Genomic DNA, 17,783 nt, shown 5'->3' on the forward strand with positions numbered 1-17,783 from the left:
CCTGTTACAAGATGAGGAAACTGAGGCTCAGCCAGAGGTCACATAAGTTATGCAGAAGCCACATCTGAATGCAGTTTATCTGATTCCAAAATAATTTTTCCATCTGTTTGGTTGAGGAGGAGGATATTTGGGAATCCCAGATCCTGGCCAGGTACCATCTCATCTCAACTAGAGTCTGCTGGGAGCCCTGGCCAGAGGAGAGATGCCTAGGTCCCCGGACCACCTCGCTGGAAGGGAGGTGCGGAAGGCATTCGGTGAGCACCTTGTTGACTCCCCCCAAATATATATATATACTAGAGTTCTGACACCAGAAGGAGGAAGATATTGGGTAGGCACACCATTGTGTCTACCACAGAGAGGAAGCCTGGGGAGGGGTCTGGAAGAATGACAGGGCTGTTCCCGTTGGACTTGGGCTGGAGAGAGGGAAAGGCTCAGCACAGTTGGGCATTCAGAGGAGGAGAAGGCACCTGTTGTCTTTGGAGACCCAGATGGAACTGGGGGAACCAGGGGCAGAGAACAGGACAGTGGATACAGCTGTGGGCAGCTGCCACAAGGAAAATGCTCCTGATTCTGCCATTCTCAGCAGGCAGGACCCCCTACAGGAGGGAGAGGGACCTGTGCTTCTCTTCACAGAGGTACAGACTTAGCACATGGGTGGGCGTCCCCATGTGGGTGTGTTTTGAGCGACCTGTGAGTTTAAGCCTGTTACTCATAAGGGCATGAAATTTTCTCCCTCAGAATTCTAGAGTCTATGAGATGTTACATTTCACTTTGCTTCTGTACAGCAGACTGAAAGGCTTTCTTGTTCTTCTCATTCTGAATTCTGCATATATTTAGAACTCAGTACAATACTGTGGGTAGAGAAAGACAGCAAGTCATACTGGGATCCTGGTGCACAGGACAGTGGGGCATTTCCTTTCTGGCCTGGCACAGGGCAGGTGCTGAATAAAAGATCCTGTAGCCTGTGGTTCCCCAAACCCACTTGGCTGATTAGCAACAGTGACTCATATTTACCAGGAACTTTTGGTCTCAAGACTCCTATCTTCCCATCAGCAGTATTTATGGGATCACCCAAAGGATGCTCATGTATACTCACAAATACATCTGAGCCCACTGTGAGTAGCTACACCAGGCACCCAGGTCCCCACTGCCCCAGGCCTCCAGATGTCACTGCTGTGTGTTCTTTGGAGGGGAGGGAGGTGCAAGGGAGGAAACAAAAATTTGTTTTAAGTTACTGTTACAACAGCTTCACATCAGAGCCACCTGGGCCCAGTGTGTTCCAGAAAGAAACAGCTCTTTCTGCTCTGACTTATAGGCATCTCCAACTCTGGACTGAGACAGACACCCACAGAAGGGTGGGGTCACCAAAAAGGTCTGAGTGACCTCTTGAGCTTCAGCCATAGAACTTTTCTTGATTATGGTAGATCCTTGGGGATAGCTGCCCAGCTCACAGTGAAGTCTCCTTCCTGAGAATTGCCAAAGGGAGGGGATCCAGCAAAATACATGTTTGTGCCATGTAACTCCACTCCCTGGACACGGCAACAGGACAGCTGAGCCAATCAGATGTACTTGGCACAAGAATTTGGTGCTGGCACCCAAACATGGGGTCTACTTCTGGAAGGGCTTGGACCTGTAACCATGGCTCCCACATGAACAAAAAACCTGAGAAACCTTATCTATGCACATGGACAGAGAGAAACAGAAGTGAGAGGTAGGAGGAAAGAGCACACTGATGCCTTTCCACACCCCAGCTCCAGGCCTGTCCCACCGTGCCATCCATGAGGTGCCTCTGCATCACTCACACTAGTCAGGGTTCTTAGTTGCGCACAACAGGCTCCATGACAGCCAGAGCAGTAACACAGGTGTTTACCAGGTGATGTTCACAAAGTCTTCAGAAGAGCCAGAGTCAAGCTTGGAGGCCACAAAGCCAATAGTCCCAATGACAATGCAAGAATATTATAGCAAAGACCCTAACCTTATGGTCACCACTTTTACCACCAGGGCTGGGCCCACGGCACTTCTGCCAGGACCTCCCTCCCACTGTCCTGAGAGCATGGTGTGCACCCCAGCTGCCGGGGAGACTGCCAAAAAGCACTCCTGGCCTCTGTCTTGGCAAGGCAGGGCTTCTAAGGAAGACTATTTCCCAAGATGTTCAAAAGAAACCAGAGAGCATGACAAATGACGGCTCCATCACCGTGGTATTGTCTTTCTCTTCTCTCCCATTGTTAGCTGCTACATGGTCTAATGATGAAACTCTGTGCTCAGCAGTCTCACCCCACTCTGACCACTGGAGCAGGTGGACAAGTCTGGCTTCTTACCAGGGTTGGGACAGGTCAGGCAAGCCAGGTGCTCAGTGCTCTGGAAGCAAATTCTAAGGAAGTGCCCACTTTCAGGCTCATGGGGGCACCTGAGGGTGAGGGCTCCTTAAAGGGTGTGTCCTGAGTGTCCGCTGCCTCACTCTCTCCAGGACCCGAGTCTTTGCTGCTCCTGAGGGGTTTGCTCTCCAGATGTTTCTCAGCCATGCAAACACGGACAGGTGATGCACTGCCACTGGAGCTCCTGGCACAGCTCAACATGTCTGAGTACACTTAGAACCCGCTGGAAACCCTGATTCATTTGTTTGGTTGACTGACTTATTAGTAACTGTAACAGAATACACTGCATACTGACTTTGTACCAAGCACCTTAGTGGTTAATCAGCACCCTGTTTTACAACTGTTGAGACACAGAGTAGTTAAGGAACTTCTGAAGGTCACACAGGTAGTAAGTAGCAGAGTCAGGATTTTGACCCAAACCTCCCCAGCGCCTCTGTCACACCCTCTTTAAGGAAAGCAGCTTGACTGGGAGAGCCACAGGAACAGTGGGAGTGACTGTTTTCAACTGGCTCCCAGTGTGTTAGTATGGCCAAGGGGATATTGAATGATCAGCCCCTAAACCCAGTAGTTATTAGCATAATTAGCAGCATTCATGTCAGCGCTAACGCTTACTATTTCCATGACCATGACTACCGAGCTATGGCTCGGCACCGGCCCTGGTGGGTGATCCCTGTGCCCTCTATGAAAGCAGAAGTACAAGCAGAAGTAGTGTTATTCCTACTTTACAGGTGGGGAAATCAAGGCACTACAAAGTCAAGTAAGTTACCCACAAGCGCACAGCAAGAAATCAGCAGGGACGCCAGAATACGGTAAGGGTGGCATCATAAGGGGCTGGTTAAATGCACCAAGCCTGTCTGGTCCACCAACCACAGGCTCTTGAAATGGATTGAAATCTGTCCCCTCTGACGGGTCATTTGGAGCCAGACCAGTCATTTTGGTACCTCTTCCCTCTCTGTGACCCGATTCAAAGGAAGGATCATTTTCCTCAGAAGCCCTATGCAGTCCCCAAAAGACAATGGCCTTCCAGAGGTCTGCACAGTCTTGATGATGGGATGCAGATTTCTCCCATCTTATGCTTCCTGCCAAGTGACATTTAATTAAAGCTTGTAAAACCCACATAACATGTGATAATAATTATATCACCATATTGGGGCTGGGAAGCATTAAAGTTCAGTGTCAAGTTGGTCACAAGCATGAAGAGGCCTGGCAAAGGATAGGAGATGAGGGAGAGATTCCCTCTGGTGACCCCCAGGCAAAGCCAACAAGAAATCTGAGTGTTGGACCAGGCTGGGGGATGATGGGAGGGTGAGCAGAAGCCGGGCTCTGAGACACATTCTGGTATTGGATGAGCTCAGAAATTTTACATGTTATTCTGTTCAAAGCAATTGTTTAGGCAGGGAGAGCGATTTGTATGCCATTAGTGGTGATAGTGGTGGTGCTGGTGGTGGTCGTCATGGTGGAGGATGTGATGGTGGTAATGGTGGTGGTGGTGGTGGTGGTCGTGACAAGGATGGTTGAGTGGTGATGACAGCAGTGGAGTGTGGTGAATAATAATGGTGAAGAGGCTCACCAAATACAGGTGATGGTGAGGGCAGTGTTGGTGGGATTGATAATGGTGATGGTAGTGATGACCATGTCATAAGGACAGATAAGGTAGGCCTGATAGTTTGATGATGGAGGCAATGGCTTGGTGGTGGCAGTACATGGTAGTCGTGGTGGAGGATATGGTCGTGGTAATGGTAAATGGTGGTGGTGGTGTACGGTGGTTGGGTGAAGGATATGGTGGTGGTAATGGTGGTGGTGGCAGTGCGTGGTGGTCATGGTGGAGGTTTTGGTGGTGGTAATGGTAGTAATGGTGGTGGTGTTCCATGGTGGTCGTGGTGGATATGGTGGTGGTAATGGTGGTCGTGGTGGAGGATATGGTTGTGTTAATGGTAGTGGTGGTGGCGGTGCATGGTGGTCGTGGTGGAGGATATGGTGGTGGTAATGGTAGTGGTGGTGGTGGTCATGGTGGATATGGTGGTGGTAATGGTAGTAGTGGTGGTGGTGTTGCATGGTGGTCGTGGTGGAGGATATGGTGTTAATGGTGGTGGTGGCAGTGCATGGTGGTCGTGGTGGAGGATACGGTGGTGGTAATGGTAGTCGTGGTGGTGGTTGTGGTGGAGGATATGGCCTTGGTAATGATAATGGTGGTGGTGGTCATGGTGGATGTGGTGGTGGCAATGGTAGTGGTGGTGGTGCATGGTGATCGTGGTGGAGGATATTGTGTTGGTAATGATAGTAGTGGTGGTGGTGGTGTGTAGTGGTCGTGGTGGAGGATATGGTGGTAATGGTAGTAATGGTGGTGGTGGTGCGTGGTGGTTGTGGTGGAGGATATGGTGGTGGTAACGGTAGAGTGGTGGTGGCACTGCATAGTGGTTGTGGTGGAGGATATGGTGGTGGTAATGGTAGTAATGGTGGTGGTCTTGGTGGAGGATATGGTATGGTAATGGTAGTGGCGGTGCATGGTGGTCGTGGTGAATATGGTGGTGGTAATGGTAGTGGTGGTGGTTGTGGTGGAGGATATGGCCTTGGTAATGATAATGGTGGTGGTGGTCATGGTGGAGGATTTGGTGGTGGCAATGGTAGTGGTGGCAGTGCATGGTGGTCGTGGTGGAGGATATTGTGTTGGTAATGATAGTAGTGGTGGTGGTGGTACGTAGTGGTCATGGTGGAGGATATGGTGGTAATGGTAGTAATGGTGGTGGCACTGCATAGTGGTCGTGGTGGAGGATATGGTGGTGGTAATGGTAGTAGTGGTGGTGGCACTGCATAGTGGTCGTGGTGGAGGATATGGTGGTGGTAATGGTAGTAGTGGTGGTGCGTGGTGGTCGTGGTGGAAGATATTGTGTTGGTAATGATAGTAGTGGTGGTGGTGGTGCGTAGTGGTCGTGGTGGAGGATATGGTGGTAATGGTAGTAGTGGTGGTGGCACTGCATAGTGGTCGTGGTGGAGGATATGGTGGTGGTAATGGTAGTGGTGGTGGTGCGTGGTGGTCGTGGTGGAAGATATTGTGTTGGTAATGATAGTAGTGGTGGTGGTGGTGCGTAGTGGTCGTGGTGGAGGATATGGTGGTAATGGTAGTAGTGGTGGTGGCACTGCATAGTGGTCGTGGTGGAGGATATGGTGGTGGTAATGGTAGTGGTGGTGGTGCGTGGTGGTCGTGGTGGAAGATATTGTGTTGGTAATGATAGTAGTGGTGGTGGTGGTGCGTAGTGGTCGTGGTGGAGGATATGGTGGTAATGGTAGTAGTGGTGGTGGCACTGCATAGTGGTCGTGGTGGAGGATATGGTGGTGGTAATGGTAGTGGTGGTGGTGCGTGGTGGTCGTGGTGGAAGATATTGTGTTGGTAATGATAGTAGTGGTGGTGGTGGTGCGTAGTGGTCGTGGTGGAGGATATGGTGGTAATGGTAGTAATGGTGGTGGCGGTGCGTGGTGGTTGTGGTGGAAGATATGGTGGTGGTAATGGTAGTAGTGGTGGTGGTCATGGTGGATATGGTGGTGGTAATGGTAGTAATGGTGGTGGTGTTGCATGGTGGTCGTGGTGGAGGATACGATTGTGTTAATGGTAGTGGTGGTGGCGGTGCATGGTGGTCATGGTGGAGGATATGGTGGTGGTAATGGTAGTGGTGGTGGTGGTATTGGTGGAGGACATGGTGTGGTAATGGTAGTGGTGGTGGCGGTGCATGGTGGTCATGGTGGAGGATATGGTGGTGGTAATGGTAGTGGTGGTGGTGGTATTGGTGGAGGACATGGTGTGGTAATGGTAGTGGTGGTGGCGGTGCATGGTGGTCATGGTGAATATGGTGGTGGTAATGGTAGTGGTGGTGGTTGTGGTGGAGGATATGGTGGTGGTAATGGTAGTAGTGGTGGTGGCACTGCAGTGTTCGTGGTGGAGGATATAGTGGTGGTAATGGTAGTAGTGGTGGTGCGTGGTGGTCATGGTGGAAGATATGGTGGTGGTAATGGTAGTAGTGGTGGTGGTCGTGCTGGAGGATATGATGGTGGTAACGGTAGTAATCGTGGTGGTGGTGCATGGTGGTCATGGTGGAGGATATGGTGGTAATGGTAGTGGTGGTGGCAGTGGTGCGTGGTGGTAGTGGTGGAGGATATGGTGGTGGTAATGGTAGTGGTGGTGGTGGTCGTGGTGGAGGATATGGTGGTAGCAATGGTAGTAATGATGGCAGTGGTGCATGGTGGTCATGGTGGAGGATTATGGTGGTGGTAATGGCAGTGGTGGTGGTGGCAGTGTGTGGTTACAGAGGGAGTATGACAGCTGATGGTTATCACCACGGTCATAACACCAAGGACAGCGGGCCGGTGTTGACCATGGTGGCTATGATAGGGTGGTGGTGGTAATGGAGGCTGTGACAACAGTAAACAAAGAAGACAAAGGTGGATGGAGGACTGAAGGGAGGGACAAAGAATCCTAGAGCACTGCTGGCATCAGCCTTGTTGACTGGAGCTTAGTTCCATTTCCTACCCTTTGTCACTGGAGTTCATTGTCCCCAGGCTAGGGAGCCCTGCACCCCCAGTGCTTTGGCTGGAATGTATAACCATGACATGTGCTCAGGGAGAAGATTGGCCTGGACAGGGTTTCATGAACGCAGATGCCCTCTCCACTCCCATTGCTTACATCACCAAGCAGGTTCTCAGGAGAGTAAAGACAGCAGGATGACGTGGCAGTTAAAAACCTGGGCTCTGAAGTTCACTTGGATTTGAATCCTCAGTTGTGCTGCGTGACCTCGGATAACTTATTTAACCTCTTTGAAACTCAGTTCCTTCATATGTAAAATGAAGCTCATAACAGCACCTACCTCCCAGGGTTGTTGTTAAGGTGATGGGAGGATGATGCTATAAACCACATGTCCTGGGGCTCAGTGACCCATGGGGATTTAATGATGTTAGTTAACATCATTACTATCTACCACTGTTATTAGACAAATAAAAGGGGCTGCAAAAACGGTCTGTTCCCAGGATTCTGTGCGATAGGGGTTGGCATCTCTCCAGTGCCGGCTGTCTGTGGAACGCACCCAACAGGACAGGAGAGGCATCCCAATTTCCAAGCAGCTGCTGCAGAGGTTATGAAGGGAACCCCACATAGATGCCTCTGGCTGGGGATGGCAGGGACAGGGTCTCCACTAGAGCAGTCTGCTGGTATCATTTAAGTTTTCCTCCTGCATGTATAGCTTCCAAGTCTGATGGTAGCCCTCTGGAAATTCTGTGATGTGATCTATTGAAACATTTTTTATTCCTCTTCTACCCAAAACTGCTAAAGTGGCTTCTGTGGTTTGCAACAGAGAGGCTGGCTAGATACAGCTGGGTCCCATGGCTTACAGCCAATCTCCTCTGACACTGCCCTTGCTCAGGCTACACAGCTCTGCCTTAGTCCCCAACCCTCTTCAGGGCACTGCTAGGCCTGGAAAGCCTGCACCCTAAGCCCCAGAGAACTGGGCACTAGCCACCATTTCACACATTCACCCAACACAGTTTATCAAGAGCCTATTATGCATCACATACCTCAGTCCACTGTGTCATCACCAGGTAAGCATGGGACCCATGCTGGCATGTGAGCAGTGATGAAAATGGTGGCAATACTATCATCTAACATTCATCTACTGTTCATTCATTCAGCTCTTTCCAGGCAGCAGATACGTTCCTAAACACTTTAATTCACTGAATTCCAAACAACAGTAAGAGACAGATACTATTACTTCCACTTTACAGATGAAGAAATTGAGACACAGACAGGTTCAGCTACTTGTTCAGTTTAATGGCTTATAAGAGGCAGGCCAGGACTTGAAGCCAAGCAGCCTAACCCGAGTTCATCTCTTAACCACTCTACTATACTGTCTCTCTAAGACTGTTTAGGAGCATGTTAACACAGGCACAGAACAGAGGAGGGAGGCAAGGTTGCCTGAAAGCAGTGATGGCTGCCTTGAGGCCTGAAAGATGAGTAGGAGACAGTGAAGAAATGCAGAATGAATGTTCTTGGCAGAACAGTTAGGAACAGCTTTGTGCAGAGACCAAATCATTTTTCAGCTATTCCAAACTTAACAGTATCTGGCGAGGGTAAAAATATGGAGAATGGGAAAAAACACTGGGAAAGAGTGAGAAAGGTCTTGGCGGGGGGGTGGGAACAGGTCTGGTTTGGAAGCGACAACATGGCTCATGCCTACATTCCAGCAGCCACAACTCAGTCACATGGCCACCTTCAACAGCAGTGGGACTGGGAAATGCAGGCTATGCACCCAGAGGAAAAAAGAAAGGGATTTGGGTGTATGTATAGCTGACTCTGCCACTTGCACTTTACATGCTATGTGGCGGGTAGGTAAGAAGAAGGTATCAGTGGTCCCAACATACAGCTGGGTATACTGAGGCTCAAAGAGGGCTAGAAACTGGTTGAAGTCAGAGTCAGTGGCAAAGGCCTGTGTTCATAAACCTCCAAAAGCAGAGTCTTGAGGGAGGAGGGAAAGGGGCAAGGAACTCAGCCTCAGGGGAGGGAAGCATTAAAAAAAAGGTGTCACAAAAAGAATGAGTTTGGGCTATAATTTGCTTAAGCCAAAACTCTAGGTGCCATCCTGATTTCTCCCTTTCCCTAAGCAACTACAGTTCCCAGATCCAGGCAAGAGGGGCCTCACACCTTAGAGGACACTGCCCCAGTCTCCCCCGGCCACTGAGCATAGTACCCTAAAGAGTCACAGAAGTTCTAAAGCAAACCTGCTCTCCCAGGTCCCTACAAAGAAATATTCCCCAGATCAGGAGGGAAGAATGTCACATTTTGTAGTGGTGTTAGCTTGACTTCTAAATATTAGACATGGTATGTGGGTGTCCATTTGAGCTCCTGCCCCACCCTGCCAACAGCAGGGGGACCTCTCCTCACTACTTGCACACCCACTTCTTAGCCATGGCAAATTCCATCACTCTATGCCTAAAATACTCCCCAAACTTCACTCCAACTCCAAGGCTCCCACCCTGGTCCACATCAGCTTTGCCTCTGCCTGGACTAAGGTGGTAAATGTCCTGACGGGCCTCCACTTCCCCTCCAACCCTTCACTGTGCTTTCTCCACACAGAAGCCAAGCCATTACTGCAAAACGCAGCTCAAATCCAGTTATTCTTCTGCTTAGTCTCCTCCAGCGGTGGCCCACTGTACTTAATACATCATCCAGAGTCACAGCCACCACTCTCGTCCATCTCCTGCTTATTCCCTGCTACTCCTCAAGCTGCCGCTGCCCCTTCAGCAGCCAAGCCTGTTCCTACTTCAGGGCCTTTGCACTTGCCATCCATGCTGCTGGACGATTCTTCCCCTGGACGTCCACATCTTGTTACTTCAAATGCCACCTGCCCAAGGATGCCCACCCTAACTCTATCTGAAGATGTCTGTCACCTCATTCTCTTCAAAGCACTGTCACAACCTGAAAGGACCCAGTGTATTTACTTGTCTAGTTGCTTATTGTCATTCTCCCCCCAAGGACACATCGGCCCCAAGAATGCAGGGGCCATATTTGTCCTCTGTATCCTCCAACAAGGCCCCTGAATATTTCATTTATAGGGTTGAGAAAACCTACAAATAGCAGGTGCAGGAAGGAGGTGAGTAGGGGGCTTCCATCACCATCAATAACATCTTCCATCTCCAACAGCACTTCAAGAAGCATGCCAGCTGGAATAACCAACTGCCCCAGGATGGACCCAGTTTTAACCCAAAGTCCTGTGTTCATCCTGGGACAGACCTCAGGCCCAGGAAAGCCAAGACAGCTTGTCACCCTGAGCACAGGGCAGTGGTTAAAAGCACAAAGGCTGAAGCCAGGCCACTGCACCAACTGCATCCCAGCTCTGACTTGGCACAGTTTCCCCACTTGTAAAATGAAGATAATAATAGTACCAACCTCATAGGATTGCAGTGGGGGTTCACTGAGTTAATACTGCAAAGCCTTATGTGAAGCAACATGAAAAGTACAATGTGCTTGGCACACAGTAAAGGTTCTGTTGAATAAAAAACCTGATGCTGCAGGCCCCAACCTCTCCCCTCATCTCGAGGGAAACACCAAATGAATAACCAAAGTCATGAGTGTGTAGCTATTCGTCTCTCTCTGAGAGTAATGGCCGCAAGGTGGCACTTGCTGTCTCTTGCCGGTCCTGCATAGCGACCTTTCAAATGCCAATTGCAGCATGTCACCTTCGCGGGAGAAAAGTTGTTCTACCTGGTAATAGCCCAGAAATTATGACATTTTGCTGTTCTACATGGAAATGTAGGCCTGGGCTATTTGTAAGTTTTGGCACCTGCTGCTTGCGCCCGAGCAGATGGTAGAGAAAAAACCCAGGGCCAGAAGCAGGCTGGTGAAGAGCCGGGCTTGGTCCCACAGGGACTTTCCAGGGCTGCTCCTCAACCAAGATGTCAATGAAACGCAGCAGGCTTTTCCTGCTCCAGGCTTGCCTGTCCACTCTGCTGAGGGTCTCAAGGTTGACCCCAGCCAAACCCTAAGGCTTCTGCCCATTAGAGACCATGGATCCCTTGACTTCTTAAGTAAGGAGGAGATACTAATTGGTCCAATCTGACTGAAAGTCTGCGTCACAGAAGGTGGTTCTCAAGCACCACTGTACATTAAAATGACCTGGGAGATTCTAGAAAATATATATGTACTGATCTCACCCCATACAAACAAATCAGAACCTCTTAGGGTACAAACCTGGCAATGGGCATTTAAACCAGTTCCCTAGGTAATTCAAATGTGCAGTAATGGGTGAGAACCCCAGAGGTTCTGGTTTTAATTCAGAGAGAATTAGCTCAAATTGAGGGCCCGTCCAGGATGGCTGTGTTACCTTATGTTACCCTCACAAATAATCTGGCAAGTAAGTGTCATCATGCTGGTATGACAATAAACTAATAAGGCTCAGAGAGAAGTGAGTTGCTCAATACCACAGAGCCAAAAATGGCAACAAAGTTCTTAAAGTACCACCTAAGGGCTCCAAGCCCTCCCTCCACTCAGTCCCTCCAATGCAGCTTCCCATTCCTGAATTACAGGGCCCGGTTGACAACATTCACCTCCCTGTTCTTAGGCTTCCACATCCTGCTTTTCTTCCTCCTTCCACGGGAGGCCAGGTACCACAGTGCTTAGGAGCCCAGAGACCCAGGACTGAACACAGGCCAGCTGCTGTGTGACTCTGTTAATAATGTCTCCTTCTGGGGTTTAAATGCCATTAACGCATGAAGGACCTGAAAGAGCCTGCCTCAAAATCAACAAATTCCATTTCTGGTTCCCCTGTGCAGAAAGAGAGACTACATCTCCCAGCTCCTCTTGCAGCTAGGTGTGATCATGTGACTGAGCTTTGGCCAGGGAACAAGAGCAGAAGCAATGTCATCTCTTCCAGATCCCATCCAGTAAAGCCTCCCAGGTGAGCACACGCTCTTCCCCAGCCTGCTGAAAAGGAGTGGACCCAGTTTCCTCATCTGTACAATGTGGGTGATGAGGATCACAGCACATACTTCAACAGGCTACTGTGAGGACTGGAGCAGTTGATATATGTAAGTGCTTAGGACAATGCACGGCATGTGGGGAGCACTATACAACTGCAGCTATTACAGTAGCTCCCCCTTATCTTCAGAGGATACGTCCCAAGACCCCCAATGGGTACCTGAAACAGCAGACGGTACCAAACTCTTTATATACTATGTTTCTTCCTATACACACCTACCTATGATGAAGTTTAATTTATAAATTATGCATAGTAAGAGATTTAAAAAATAAAAACAGAATAATTATAATAATACACTGTAATAAAAGTTACATGAATGTGGTTGTGGTCTCTCTCAAAATATATCACATTATTCTGCACTCACCCTTCTTGTGATGACGTGAGATGACAGAATACGGTGGGATGAAGTGCAGTGAGCAATGCAGGCATTGGGACACAGGACTGAACTTCTGAGGATCCATCAGGAGGAGGATCATCTGCCTCCTGACTAAGTGACCGTGGGTCACTGAAACCACAGAAGGTGAAAGTGTGGATTGGGGGGACTGCTGTAATGTTATTCTCTCCACCCAAGGGAGGAATCGGGGTAGGACTCCCACCTTCACCTCTCTCACCCCATCCCCCCCAAATATGTCTCCTCTGCAGGACCAGGAATGCTTGTGCTTGTGGCCCAGCCAGCTTCCTGGGAAAGGCAAAGGGAGTGGGCAGTGGTTAGGGGCTCAGGCCAGCAGACCTAGGCCCAAACTCCAGCTCTGACCCTCAGGGCTCTATGACATAAACAAGTTAACCTCTTTTCTTTTTCTTCTTTAAAAAGATGATAGATTCTGCCTAGCAAGAGTGTGAGAACTAATTACGGTGGTTCTGTAAGTGAGTGCTTCCCACAGCAGGGTCCCAGACCAGCAACGCCAGCAACCCCTGGGAACCTGTCAGACAGAGTGTAGGGCCCTCTCCATGCCTGCTGAATCAGACACTCTGAGGCTGGGCCCAGCAGTCTGTGTTTTAACAGGCCTTCCAGGTGATTCTGAGCAGCTCAAGTTAAGGATACAAAGGGCTCACTACTCTGCCTGTCCTGTGACAAAGCCCTCCTAAGAAAGGACATTTCTGTCTTGGGGGGATGAACAGGACCCTGAAGAATGAGTAATGGGTAGCAGCAGCCTTGCATCTCACCCACAAACTGGGCTGCTCAAGGAATGTTTGTTTTTAGAAATTTTCTGTAACCCACCGACTCTCTGCCTCTGCTGAGACAGCACAAAAGCTGACTTCTGTAAACCGTCCTTCTGGACCTCCCTCCTCACTGGGGCTGGGCCTCGGTTCCCAGGTTTCACCAGTGCTGCCCTGTGGCAGTCAGTCTCCGAGGGCATCTGTCCCTGTGGGCTACACTGAGCTGCCCATCCTTCCTGTGCACATGACCCATGGGCCCTCAGAAGCAGAAGCTATTTGTTGCTTTCAGAAGCTTTCAGAACATGCTTGGAACCCCAGAAACTTCACCAAAGCTGCCCCTGGCACCATCATCCAGAGTTTTGAGAACTCAGATGTCCATGGGGACCTGGTGAGTCAGGGAAAATCGGCCGCCTGTGACTAGCAGCAAGAGGAGCAAGCTGTGGGAAAGCAGCCAGCTCATGCAGGGACCTTGGGGCTGCCTCATGGGAGAGCGGAGCCAGGGCAGCCAGATCTCTTTTCCAATACAAACTGCAAGTCGGATCTGAATTTTCAAGAGAAATCTGAAATATCCATTCTCTTAAATGTTGGCAACAGATTTTTAAAAAATTAAAACAATGCATGGGCCAAACAAAGCACAGCTGTGGGCAGGATGCAGTCCAAGGGGGGCTTAATTGGGGGTCTCCAGCCTTAGAGGCAGCCTCCTCTCTGGGGTCTTGCTGCCTCATATGGAGATGCAGGAAGTAGAGCCCAGGTCCTACCACTCAGACCCCAGCCCCACACTGCGCCCCAGCCAAGGGAAGTCTCTCTGCAGCCTGGGGCGGGGGTCCCATTCTCCCCATCTTGGTTCTGATGCCAGGGTTCTTGTTCGTGGAGTTGAAGAATGAACTTCGCAAACACCCAAGATAGGCAAGCAAGGGAGAGGCTTTATTTAGAGATAAAGTAAGAGGAGAAAGCTCCTGGTGCAAGGCAGGAGGGGACAAGAGAGTCCGTGGCTGGGCGTTGTCTAGGGGTTTATATCTTTAGGTTTAACTGCAATGTTTAGTTATTATTGTCCCAGCCTGAATGCTGCCTTTTTGTTTTAGCTAATCCCACTGAAAACTGCCTATATTCCTTCAATTTGGTATTTCCATCCTAAAGAATTTGTATGACTCTGACTTTGCTTAATGTTTAACACAGAATTTCCATAGGAGTTTCTCTGCACATTGTTACATTGTTCTGACCGTAATTACCTGTTTTGCTCCTTCCGGAGGCCCTCACCCTACTCTGTCTAAACCTATGGTCCCTGTCTCACCTCCACTTTAGTGGTAACTCAAATTCCCTGCAGCCTCTCAATTCTCCTAAAAGAAAGGAAGAGCCCAGAAGACTGACAGGCTATTTCTTCCTCCCCTTCTGCTATGTCCCCTCCAGAGGCAACAGCTGCTTGCTTTGATGAGAAGGAAAGGGAGGAACTGGAGAAAGGAGGAACAACAAACAAGATAAAGTAATATATCAAAATATGATCCTGCTTCGTGTACAAAACCAGATGAGCGCAGGCAGGGGAAGGGGTGGGACAGAGCGGAGTGAGGTCCCCAGGATCCACGTGGGATTCAAGCTATTCCTCTCTGTGGGGTGGAAGATGAACTAGGTGACTCTTTAGCTGGCATGGTCAGGGACGGCCTCTTGGAAGAGGTGACATTTGAGCTGAGGCCTGAAGGATAAAGGACCCAGACTGGATCCTACCAGGAGAGGGCATCTGTGGAAGAGGGAATAGCAGTGCAAAGGTTCCAAGGGACGTGCAAAGAAAGCTAGGAGGCCAGTTCAGCCAGGCTCAGTGGAGGAGGGCAGGTGAGGGAGGGCAGGTGAGCACAGGTTCTGGCGGGTGGTGAACAGAAGGGCATGATCTGATTGACAGTTTCATAAGGTCACTTTGGCTGCAATGCTGAGAACTGTAGGGGGTGCAAGAGTAGCAGCCCAGAAGGGCTAGTCGCTACTGTAGTTTGGGTGGGAGGTGGTGGACCTCCGACCCAGATACTCATGGCAGAACTTGAGGGGGCGTGCTTGCAGGCAAGGTGTGTCTCAGAGCGACTGCTGGTCAGACTCACTGGTGTTGAGCAAGGAAATGAAAGAACCTGGATGATGACTTGCTTTTTGCCTTGAGCAGTGTTGAGTGTCAACAATTAAATCATCCCTTTATTCAACAACTATTTATTGAACACCTACTATGTGCCTATGGGCTAGGACCTGGGGAGCTACAGAGATCAAGAACCCAGGGTTGGTGTATCCAGGAAGTCACCCTAAGTGACCTGGAATTTCTGTGACCCACCCTCGCCTGCCAGCCCACTTTGCAGAGAGGGAAAGTAAAAGGGGCAATGTGTCCCCAAATGAAAAACCCTTTCACTGAGTCAGCAAATGTTTTCTGGCACCTACTATGTGCCAAGCACAGTTCAGCAGTGAGCAAGACAGACAAGGCCCCTGCCATCATGAAGCTTCTATGGAGCAGACACAAAACAAACATTTTTTTTTTTTTTAAATGTCAGAAAGGTTGCCAGTGTTCGGGAGAAAATCAGACAAGAGTTAAGGAATGCTGGAGTAACAGTGTTAACTACCAGGTTCTGAGACGTGGCGCACAGCACAGCTTTTGGAAGAGGTGAAGAGCAAGCCCTGCAGAGAGGAGATGGGAGAAGGAGAGCTGCAGGCAGGGAAAGCGGGAGTCTCGGAAGCCTGAGAAAGGGGGGCACCCGTCATGTTCTAGGAGCAGCAAGGAGCCGGGGGGGCTGGAGCAGACGAGAGAGGCAGAAGGCAGGGAGGGCAGAGGAGTGACGGACCCACACTGCATCCACAGGGCCCTGTGGGCCATGGGGATGACTTTGGGTTTCACCCTGGGTGAAAAGGGGAGTCACCAGAGGGTCCTCCTCACCAGGGTCCCCTCTCCATGGCTACTCCCCTGCCCTCCCACACACAGTCCGGGGAAGGCCGGACACAGTCACCCACAGTCAGGGGCTTCTCCAGCTCACCCAGCTCAGCGGCCTCTCTCTGGGCCTGCAGTGCATGTGGTTTACAAGTCCCTCCCCAGAACTACATGTTTGGGGGCATCCGTCCCATCCTTACTGCCTCCGGCCAGAGCTAGACACTCCTTCACAGATCGAATCACCCCCTCCTTTCCCTGCTATCGAACAGCTGGTTACCGCTCACCAACTCCCCTGCTCTAATTGCCAAGGGAAGAATTATAAATAAATGTGTACAAGCAAGCAGATGCTGTCATTTAAAAACTCGATCCATCTAGCAAAAATGCCCCACTCAGGACTGAAGTGGCATACCGCAGAGCATGTGTCTTGGTGGCAATTTTAATGAAATCCGAAAAACAGTGGTGGAGCTCACTAACAGATTCCACAGGAGCAAATGGCCAAGGACAGAGGGAGGGAAGATGGGGTGTGGACCCACTCTGTGGCTCCAGCACCCAGGACCCAGAGCCAGAGGAGAGACGCAGGGCTCCGCTCCACGCTGTGCCATACCTGCTTCTCCTTCTCCTTCCTCCAACCTTCCCCTGCCTCTTTAACTGGTTATGGCATCAAGTCAGACTCATTCATTACTATTTTGTCAGCCTCAGAAGCGGTTGGTGACCCTCACTTTGTGGTTTCTAGGACCCTCAATCCAGGGTGAGGTATGGAACTCTCTGCTAGGTGCATAGCTAGACCATTCCCCAGCCTTCCTTGTGGTCAGGTTTGTATTGAGAGGCCACAGGAATGAGAACAGAAGTGGCCATTATCAAAAATCTCCCCCCATGAGATGAGCCACCATCTTCCCCATCCATGGCTGAAGGAAAGACTTTGACGCCCCTGCAGAGGGTGGGGGCCTTGGCAGGAGGGAGTGTGGGTCCCTGAATGACTGCATGGAACAGAACCTCTCACCCATCTACACTGCCATGTGATGAGAGGGAGGAGTAAACCTAGTATGTCAGGTCAAAATTTGGGGATAGTTTGTTACTGTAGGGATCTTACCCTAGCTATGACACAATAATCCCAGAACTCATTCATTCACTCATGCACCATTCACTCAGCACATAGTAAAAGTAAGATCTATCTCCTTCAGACATCACAACAGTCTCGTGCAAGGAATGGCATGAGCTGAGTTTTCAGACAGAGAAACTGAGGTTCAGAAAGATTAGTAATCTGCTGAAAGACCCACAGCTGATAATAATAGCCACCACTTACTGCACATTTACCATGTGCAAACTTGAGCTATACAGCCCACATGCAGAATCTCTACATTTCTCATAAAAATTTTTATGAGGTAGGTATTGTTATTATCCCTATTTTACAGATGAGGAAACTGAGGTTAAGAGATTAACCAACTCACTCAACAGAGGGAAAGAGAGTGAAACGAGGGAAGGAAAAAGGAAGGAAGGAATAAATGAAAGCAGTAGGGTTCAATCTAGAAAGCTGATACTGCCTGTTTTTTCAATCTCGGTAAGGAGTTCCTAACAATAAGGTAATCGCATTGCATCTTTAAATACCAGCTTACATCAAATCAGCTCAGTCCCAGAGAAATGGAGAGCTACACACACACACACACAACCATAAAGGTTAAAACCATTACATTAAAAATAAAACATATGGCCACCCAAATCTGCATTTATTACATCTAATTGGGAGAGACACAGTAAAGTACATGAATATTTTAGCAGTTTCCAACATGCAAATCACCGTGCCAAGACCCAATTAGTCGCTAATCGGCACATGCCCGGCTTTTGGTGAGT

At 49.6% G+C, this 17,783-nt stretch overlaps 1 long non-coding RNA gene across 1 annotated transcript in view; it reads right to left on the reverse strand.

The window, feature by feature from the left end:
• Positions 1 to 17,783, reverse strand: part of LOC118928064 (uncharacterized) — a 59,901-nt gene that overhangs the window by 31,865 nt on the left and 10,253 nt on the right. The window lies entirely within an intron of this gene.

The sequence above is a fragment of the Manis pentadactyla genome, chromosome 10 (assembly GCF_030020395.1).
Source record: "Manis pentadactyla isolate mManPen7 chromosome 10, mManPen7.hap1, whole genome shotgun sequence".
NCBI classification, from domain to species: Eukaryota; Metazoa; Chordata; class Mammalia; order Pholidota; family Manidae; genus Manis; species Manis pentadactyla.